At 47.7% G+C, this 9,331-nt stretch overlaps 1 pseudogene across 1 annotated transcript; it reads right to left on the bottom strand.

The window, feature by feature from the left end:
• Positions 1-8,099: 8,099 nt before the first annotated feature.
• On the bottom strand, positions 8,100-8,477 carry LOC105540870 (annotated as a pseudogene). The gene has a single exon (XR_001006268.1). The product of XR_001006268.1 is annotated as a transmembrane protein 258 pseudogene (transcript).
• Between the last annotated feature and the right edge of the window lie 854 nt (positions 8,478-9,331).

Below are 9,331 nucleotides of genomic sequence, written 5' to 3'. Positions count from 1 at the left end.
TGGTCTAAGTTCTTTTTTTTTCTCTTTTTCTTCCTTCCTTCCTTTATTTCTCTCTCTCTCTTTCTTTCTTTCCTTCCTTCCTTCCTTCCTTCCTCCTTCCTTCCCTCCTTCCTTCCTTTCTCTCTCTTTCTCTTTCTCTCCTTTCTTTCTCTTTCTCCCTCTCCTCCCCTCCCCTCCCCTTCCCTTCCTTCTTGTCTGAGTCTTGCTCTGTTACCCAGGCAGGAGTGCAGTAGTGGGTTCATAGCTCACTGAAGCCTTGAATTCCCAGTCTCAAGCTATCCTCCTTCCCAGTCTCAAGCTATCCTCCTGCCTCGGTCTCCCAAGTAACTGGGATTACAGGCATGCGCCACCATGCTTGGCTAATTTCAAAAAAATTTTTTTGTAAAAATAGGGTCTCCCTATGTTGCCCAAGCTGGTCTCGAACCCTTGGGATAAGTGATCCTCCCACTGCAGCCTCCCAAAGTGCTCGGATTATAGGCGTGAGTCACCATGCCTGACCATTGGTCTAAATTTTTATTCCAGCTTCTACGGTCTCACAGTTACCTTCCTCGAGTGGACCCTCCTAACTGCCAGCCACCTATTACCATTGTGTCCTCATGTCAGGGTGGAGCTAGGTGGAGAGATAGTTTCCCATTCTCTTTGCTCTGCTATCCCTGCTCCTCACATGAAAAATCAAAATCCCCACCTTAGTTCTAGCCTTGCTTGCTTTTCCACCTGGAAGAGTCCACACTCTTAGGTTCTGGTTTGGGTTTTAATTTCACACCAGATCATCCAAACACATACATCTATGCATCAGCTGCAAACTGAAGATCCTAAAATGTCAAAAGAAAGAAACAGATCTGTGGAGAGGTTGGCCAAAGGGAGGAGCTGGGGACAGGGGCTTTGTAGCAGAGGCTAGTTGTGTTAATTTTTGTCTGCTGCCTTTGACACCAGGTGAGGGTCAGACTGCCTGGTGACCTCCTCAGGGGAAACCCCCAGGCCTGCAGATGGCCGGTGAATTGGCTCTGCACAACTCCCTTCCTCATGGTTTCCTGGCAAGTCCTCCTGTTTCTTCACTCTTGGTGGTTCTCCCACTCAGCCCATCCTTTCCATCTTGCTTGAGCCTGCTGTCCTGCAAGCTCACCCCTGGGCTCGTTTCACAGTCTTCTGGACTGTAATCTTTCTTTCCCCACCGCATTCTGCTGCCAGATCTGCCTGAAATGCCGCTTTTGCATGAAAATACCAGCCTGGCAAGATGGTCTAATGGTAAGAGGACGAGACTGGTTGTCTGGAGCCCTGGGTTCTTGCCTCTATCACCTGCTTGCTCTGTGACGTGTACGTGTGCATGTGCGTGTGTGTGTGTGTGGTTTTCCTCTCGACTTTAGCTTTAGTTTCCTTATCTGTAAATTGGGACATGGGTTGGTGGTTGTTGAATTGGCCAATCTCTAAGGCCCCTTCAGTTCTGGCATTCAGTATCTCTGTCATTGAGTTGTCACGGATTTCCAGGACTCCCCTTTCCTTGTTTTTGTTTTTGTTTTGAGGAGTCTTCCGCTGTCACACAGGCTGGAGTGCAACAGTGTGTTCTCAGCTCACTGCAACCGCTGCCTTCCGTGTTCAAGCAGTGCTCCTGCCTCAGCCTCCTGAGTAGCTGGGATTACGGGCATGCCCCACCACACCCAGCTAATTTTTGTATTTTTAGTAGACATGGAGTTTCACCATGTTGACCAGAATGGTCTCAAGCATCTGACCTCATTTGATCTACCCATCTTGGCCTCCCACAGTGCTGGGATTACAGGCATGAGCCACCGCGCCCAGCTTCCCCTTTCCTGTAGAATCGCACTGCACTTCTTCGTTCTTTCTGACCTTGCCTCTCCTCTCCTGTCTTCTACTTCTTTTTTTTTTTTTGAGATGGAGTCTCGGTCTGTCGCCCAGGCTGGAGTGCAGTGGCATGATCTTGGCTCACTGCAAGCTCCGCCTTCCGGGTTCATGCTATTCTCCTGCCTCAGCCTCCCGAGTAGCTGGGACTACAGGCGCCCGCCACCGCGTCCGGCTAATTTTTTTTGTATTTTTAGTAGAGACGGGGTTTCACCGTGTTTGCCAGGATGGTCTCGATCTCCTGACCTTTTGATCTTCCCTCCTTGGCCTCCCAAAGTGCTGGGATTACAGGCGTGAGCCACCGCACCCGGCCTGTCTTCTACTTCTTAATGTGCACTCTTCCCACAGTGCCCTTCATTTACCCACCCATTCCCCAAACAAAATGTCACCCAGGCTGGAGTGCAGTGGTGCGATCTCAGCTCACTGCAACCTCCACCTCTCAGGTTCAAGTGATTCTCCTGCCTCAGCCTCCCGAGTAGCTGGAATTACAGGAGCTCACCAACACACCCGGCTAATTTTTGTATTTTAGTAGAGATGGGGTTTCACCATGTTGGCCAGGCTGGTCTCAAACGCCTGATGTCAAGTGATCCGCCTACCTCGGCCTCCCAAAGTGCTGGGATTATAGGCATGAGCTACCACGCCCAGCTCTCCTGAGGTTTTTCTTGCCTGCGGAGCTTCCCCACCTCCTTTCTGCACGTCCAAATCTTGCTAATGCTTTAGGCCCATTTCTAATCCCCCCTCTTCCATGAAAGCCTTCTTGATTAAATTCGACTAACATTTGATCTCTTGGCCTCCTGTTCCCCAAGAGAAATTCAGTCTGCGCCAGATTTAGTATTGCCCTTTATCACATTATTCCAGGAGCAGGGCCCATCTGTTGGACAGGAAAGAGCATCCTCCTGTTGACTGACATGGAGGACAGAGATCCCTGGCCCCGGCTCCCCATCAGCTCTCGTTTCCCAGACAGACTTGGGAACAGCTGGAGCTCACCCAGCCCTCTGACATCTCCAGCTGCCTCTGCTTCCTTTTCTTTTGGTTTTCCCAGGTCCCAGCTGTGGGGCCAGGGCAGAGCCAGCAGCGGCACAGCCAAGGCAGCTGGAGCAAACTTCTAAGTTGCACAGACAAGTAGCATTTGGGAGTTAGAAGGAGTGCAGAACTGAGCACAAATCACACCAGTGTTGAAAATGAGGGAACGCAGAGTTTGCCAGCTTATTTTTCCCATCTTGCTTTCATCTAAAAAAAGAAGCTGATCAGAAATACAGTCCTCTTCAGCCTGTTAAGCCAGATGGCCCCGAGATGCTCAGCCTGCCAAGTGTGTATATATAATTATTCATCTTCATGGAATCACACCCAGGTTTGAATCCAGACTCTGACATTTTTCTTTTGTTGTTTGATCTGGAGCCAGTGAATCTTTCTGAGCCTTTGTTTCTTTTTCTGCAAAATGGGGTCACTGGCGTCTACCTTGCCCACCTCAGAATTTTTTGGGTGGGATTAGGGATGGGCTTAATGTAAGATGTCAAAGCACTAGACACGTATACGTTGCTGTTAAGTATAAAAAGTGCCATATTTTTGTTTTGTCCTAATGTGCTACTTCTTAACGAGCACTTATTCTGGCCAGATACCCTGCATTGTATCATTTAATCCTAACAACATTCCAGTAAGAGAGTGCGTGTTAGCCTCGTTTTGTAGATCATGAAGGTGAGGTTCAGAAAGATTTCTAGCCTAGCCAAGTCACCCAGCATGTAAGTGCTAGAACCAGTATTTGAACCTAAGTGGTTTGGCTCCAAAGTCAGTGGGGATTTTGGGGTTTTTTTTTTTTTTGAGACAGAGTCTCACTCTGTTGCCCAGGCCGAATTGCAGTGGCGTGATCTCTGCTCACTGCAAACTCCACCTCCCAGGTTCAAGCAATTCTCATGCTTCAGCCTCCCAAGTAGCTGGGACTACAGGCACACTCCACCATGCCAAGCTCATTTTTGTATTTTTAGTAGAGATGGGATTTCACCACGTTGGCCAGGCTGGTCTCAAACTCCTGGCCTCAGGTGATCTGCCTGCCTCAGCCTCCCAAAGTGCTAGGATTATAGGTGTGAGCCACTGTGCCGGGCCCAGAGTCAGTGCTCTTAACTCCTGGTCATTACTATCTCACAATTCTTGACCTTAGGTAGGCTAAAGTAGCCCACAACTTGATATCCAGCTAAATGCACTAAGCAGTTAGGTCCAAGACCTGTTTTAATTGAAGACCAGACTGAATTCTGACAGTAAAATGTACACCTTGAATTGTTTTTCTAGCAGTAAACATGGGCTCCATTCATTCATACACCTTGTATAAAGTGAACAATTCAGGGGACAAACCCATTAGTACTGTACCCTGTAAACTGCAGAGCCAACCAGCTGGCAGAAAAATTTTTTAAAATCTCTAGACTAAATATTGTAGATTAGTGATTCTCAGCTCTAGATGCACATCCAAATCACTTGGGAACTGTATAAAAATACAGGCCAGGCACAGTGGCTCATGCCTGTGATCCCAGCATTTTAGGAGGCCAAGGCGAGTGGATCATTCGAGGTCAGGAGTTTGAAACCAGCCTGGCCAACATGGTAAAACCCCTAAAAATACTACTAAAAATACAAAAAGTAGCTGGGTGTGGTGATGCACGCCTGTAATCCCAGCTACTCAGGAGGCTGAGGCAGTAGAATCACTTGACCCCAGGAGATAGAGGTTATAGTGAGCCAAGATCATGCCACTACACTTCAGCCTGGGTAACAGAGCAAGACTCCATCTCAAATAAATAAATAAAATAAAAATAAAGATACAGATACCCTGGTCATGACTCTAGAGATCCAGAGATGCTGATTCAGAAGGTCTGAAGGGGGGCGCAGGTGTGTACGTGTGTGTAACTTCCAGGAATATTACTTCCTAATACACAGTGAAGTTGAGAATCCTTGCTATGATATAAGCCTACTAGTCTATTTTCTTTTTTTTTTTTTTTGGCATGGAGTCTCGCTCTGTCACCCAGGCTGAAGTTCAATGGTGTGGTCTCAGCTCCCTGCGAACTTTGCCCCCCAGGTTCAAGCGATTCTCCTGCCTCAGGCTCCCAAGTAGCTGGGATTACAGGTGCCCACCACCACGCCTGGCTAATTTTTGTATTTTTAGTAGAGTTGGGGTTCCACCATGATGGCCAGGCTGGTCTTGAACTGCTGACTTCATGATCTGCCCGCCTTGGCCTCCCCAAGTGCTGGGATTACATGCGTAAGCCACTGCACCTGGCCTACTAGCCTATTTTATGAAATAAGAGTAATTGCTAGCTGAAAATACAGAATCATTAAATTTTAGAATTGGAAGAGGCCTTAAATTATTTGGTCCATGAGAAAACCAGAGCTCAAAGAAATTCAGCAGGTAGTTGGCAGATTTGAATTAAAATCCAGATCTTCTGACTTGTAGTCTAGTGTTCTAGATACATCCATGGATGCCAGGGTTTTGTTGGATTATTAAGAAAATCCTCAGGACCCACCCTTTCACCATGACATCCATGATTTCTGGCAACTGTACCATGGAGTTTTGGGTCTTTTTTTTAAGAGATGGGATCTTATTCTGTTGCCCAGGCTGGAGTGCAGGAGCACAATCACAGCTCACCGCAGCCTCAAACTCCTGTGCTCATGTGGTCCTCCTGCCTCAGCCTTCCAAGTGGCTGGGACTACAGGTGTGTGCCACCATGCGCAGCTTTTGAAGCTTTTGTATAAGAAGCAGCCTGGGCTAGAAGGCCTATAGGAAATGACTCAGATGGCAGTTCTCATGCACGTTCCTATATTCTACAAGCACACTGATGCCTGCACTATGGCCAGCCCTGTCCTTGTGGAATTGAACCTAAGGGCAAGAAGGGCAAGTCAACAGTTAGGGCTCATGTGATGAGTGCTATAATAGGGGATGTGTATGGCTCATAAGTGGCACAGGGTGTTCAGTTCAGTTCAGCAGGGGAGAGGGCTAAGAAGGCTTCACAGAGTGTTATATACTTGAATGTGGTTTGTTTATTTACTATCTATTACTGCCTAAGAAACTATTCCAAAATGTTAACAGCTTAGAACAACAAACATCTCACACTGCCTATGGCTCAGGAATTCGGGAGTGGCATAGTTGGGTGGTTCCACCTGAAGGCTCTTGTGAGGCTGCAGTCAAGACATCAGCTGGCATCTGAAGGCTTGAGTGGGGCTGGAGGATCCATTTCCAAGATGGTGCATTCACGTGGCTGTTGGCAAAAGGCCTCAGTTCCTCACTATGTGGAGCTCTCCACAGGACTAATGCTCAAGACTTGGCAGATAGCTTCTCCCAAAGCAGAGGATCCAAGAGAGAGTTAGATGGAAGCTACAGTTTCTTTTATAACCCATCCTCATGCCGAGCGCGGTGGCCCACACCTGTAATCCCAGCACTTTGGGAGGCTGAGGCAGGTGGATCACAAGGTCAGGAATTCAAGACCAGCCAGGCCAATGTGGTGAAACCCCGTCTCTACCAAAAAATACAAAAAAAAAAACATTAGCCAGGCATGGTGGCACGCGCCTGTAGTCCCAGCTACTCAGGAGGCTGAGGCAGGAGAATCACTTGAACCTGGGAGGCGGAGGTTGCAGTGAGCCAAAATCGTGCCACTGCACTTCAGCCTGAGCAACAGAGTGAGACACTGTCTTGAATAAATAAATAAATAAATAAAAAATTGTAAAAACCCATCCTTAGAAGTCACACTCCATCATCGTTTCTACAGTATTACATTATTACACAAGTCAGCCCTATTCAGTGCAGTAGAGCATTATACAGGAACATGAAAACCAGGAGGTAACGATGACTGGGGTCATCTTGGAGGCTGGCTTGCCACAGTATTGAAGATGAATGGAGTTTTCCGGATGGATGAGGGAGAAGAAAGGCAATCCAGGCAGAAGAAATAAGGTAAAGGCATGTAAAAGGCAAGGTGCTGCATGTTCAGGACATTGTAACTGGATTGTAGAATAAAACATATAGGAGAGCATGCTAAAGAAATCAGAGGGGGCCTTCTATGCTAAGTGCCTTTATCCTCTAGGCCAGTGGCTTTCAAATGTTGCTACACATTGTAATCTCTTGAAGAGATTTCAAAACTCCCCATGCCAAAGCTACGGCCATAGCTGGGAATAAACTCAGACATCAGCCATTTGTAAAGTTTCTCAAGTGATTCCAATCTACAGTCAAGGTTGAGAACCAGAGCTGTAGGCAATATGAAGTGACTGAAAAGCTTGAGGCAGGAGCTGTGTGGTCAGATTTCCAGTCTTCCCAGTGGTGAAGAAGGGCAGCTGTGCCTTCCTTGTCTGCTTATCTAGAAAGTTCTGTATTAGGACTAGAAAGGCCCTATCATCGGTGCTTACTCAGATATCATCATCTCTACTACCAAAAAGTCAATCATAGGGCCAGGTGCTGTGGGTGGTGCATAGGGTGGCTCACACCTGTAATCCCAGCACTTTGGGAGACCGAGACGGGCAGATCACCTGAGATCAGGAGTTTGACACCAGCCTGACCAACATGGTGAAACCCTGTCTCTACTAAAAATACAAAATTAGTGGGGCGTGGTGGTGCATGCCTATAATCCCAGCTAGTCAGGAGGCTGAGGCAGGAGAATTGCTAGAACCCAGGAGGCGAAGGTTGCGGTGAGCCGAGATCACACCATTGCACTCCAGCCTGGGCAACAAGAGCAGAACTCCATCTCAAAAAAAAAAAAAAAAAAAAAAGTTAGGCATAAATATCTAGGCTGTAAGTTCCCAGTGTCCTAAATTGCCTATTACTTACAAGTGTCCAAATCTAATGTTGACACCAACATTCTTATGTTATCACAATCACTCTGATTTTTGTTCTTGTTGTTGGTCCTTTTTTTGAGATAGGGCCTCCCTCTGTCATCCAGGCTGGAGTGCAGTGGCACTATCTCGGCTCACTCCAACCTCCACTGCCTGGGTTCAAGTGATTCTCCTGCCTCAGCCTCCCAAGTAGCTGGGATTACAGGCGCCCGCCACCACACCTGGCTAATTTTTATATTTTTGGTGGAGACGGGGTTTTGCCGTGTTGGCTAGGCTGGTCTGGAACTCTTGGCCTCAAGTGATTTGCCTGTCTCAGCCTCCCAAACTGCTGGGATTACAGGCGTGAGCCACTACACCCGGCCCACGATCACTCTGGAGGTTTATTTCCCGCTTAACACTGTTACATATATGCACTTCTCTATTGCCTTCCTTTTTTTTTTTTTTTTTTGCCATACATCTGCCTTTATTATGAGCAGCAGGTGGGACACTTCCAGCAACAGTAAAAAAAAGTAAATTACAAAAGCAGGGGTTCAGTGAAGCCATCTGGTTGTTACCCTTGGGCGCTCACACGTAGATGCCAACCCAGAGCAGCAGGAAGAGGACTCCAAAGCCCATGAAGAGTGAGGCCACCAAAGAGATGAGGAGCTCTTTTAGATATCACGAGTGTACTTGGTAGAGGTGACCTCGTAAATGAAGAACCAGGCGGTGAAGAACATGCCGATGGCCAAAAGCACCACAGTCAGATGGGGGAGGACAGCCAGGTTCACTGGGCTGGTGTATCTGCTCATGGCCTCGAGCTCCATTTTGCCCCGTACAGGCTAATCCGCTGCTCCCTTTTTTTTTTTTTTTTTTTTGACAGGGTCTTGCTCTGTGGCCCAGGCTGGAGTGCAGTGCAGTGAGCTCACTGCAACTCCTGGGCTCCAGTGAGCCTCCCAAGTAGCTGGGACTACAGGCACTTGCCACCATGCCTGGCTAATTTTTGTATTTTTTTGTTTTGTGGGGTTTTTTAAAGACAGGGTCTCATTCTGTTGCCCAGGTAGCAGTGCAGTGGCAATGTCATAGTTCACTGCAGCCTCAAGCTCATGGGCTTAATAGATCTCTCCACCTCCTCTGCCTCCCTAGTAGCTGGGACTACAGGCACTTGCCACCATGCCTGGCTAATTTTTGTATTTTTTTGTTTTGTGGGGTTTTTTAAAGACAGGGTCTTGCCATGTTGCCCAAACTGGTCTTTAACTCCTGGGCTCAAGCAGTCCTCCGGCCCCAGTTCCCCGAAGTGCTGGGATTACAGGTGTGAGCCACCGCACACAGCCAATTTTTGTATTTTTTGTAAGAGATGGGGTTTTGCCATGCTGTGCAGGCTGGTCTCAAACTCCTGGACTCAAGCAATTCACCAGCCTCGGCCTCCCAAAGTGCTGGGGTTACAGGGATGAGCCACCACGCCTGGCCTACATCTCTGTTTCTTATAGTCCTTACATCCAACAGTCTTCAACACTAGTGTATAAGTAAAGGTTTGCAGTGTGAGCTTTGGAGTTAGATGGACCTTTGAACTTGAGTCCTGACGTCATCAAGTATAAACTAGTTAGGTGACTTAACTTCTCATGGCCTCAGTGAACTCACCTGAAAAAATGGTGAGAGCCAGGCACAGTGGCTCAGGCCTGTAATCCCAACACTTTGGGAGGCC

This window comes from Mandrillus leucophaeus, unplaced genomic scaffold, assembly GCF_000951045.1.
Source record: "Mandrillus leucophaeus isolate KB7577 unplaced genomic scaffold, Mleu.le_1.0 Scaffold23, whole genome shotgun sequence".
Lineage (NCBI taxonomy): Eukaryota > Metazoa > Chordata > Mammalia > Primates > Cercopithecidae > Mandrillus > Mandrillus leucophaeus.
Note: the sequence above shows the minus strand (reverse complement) of the source record. Positions and strands in the feature narration are given on the sequence as shown.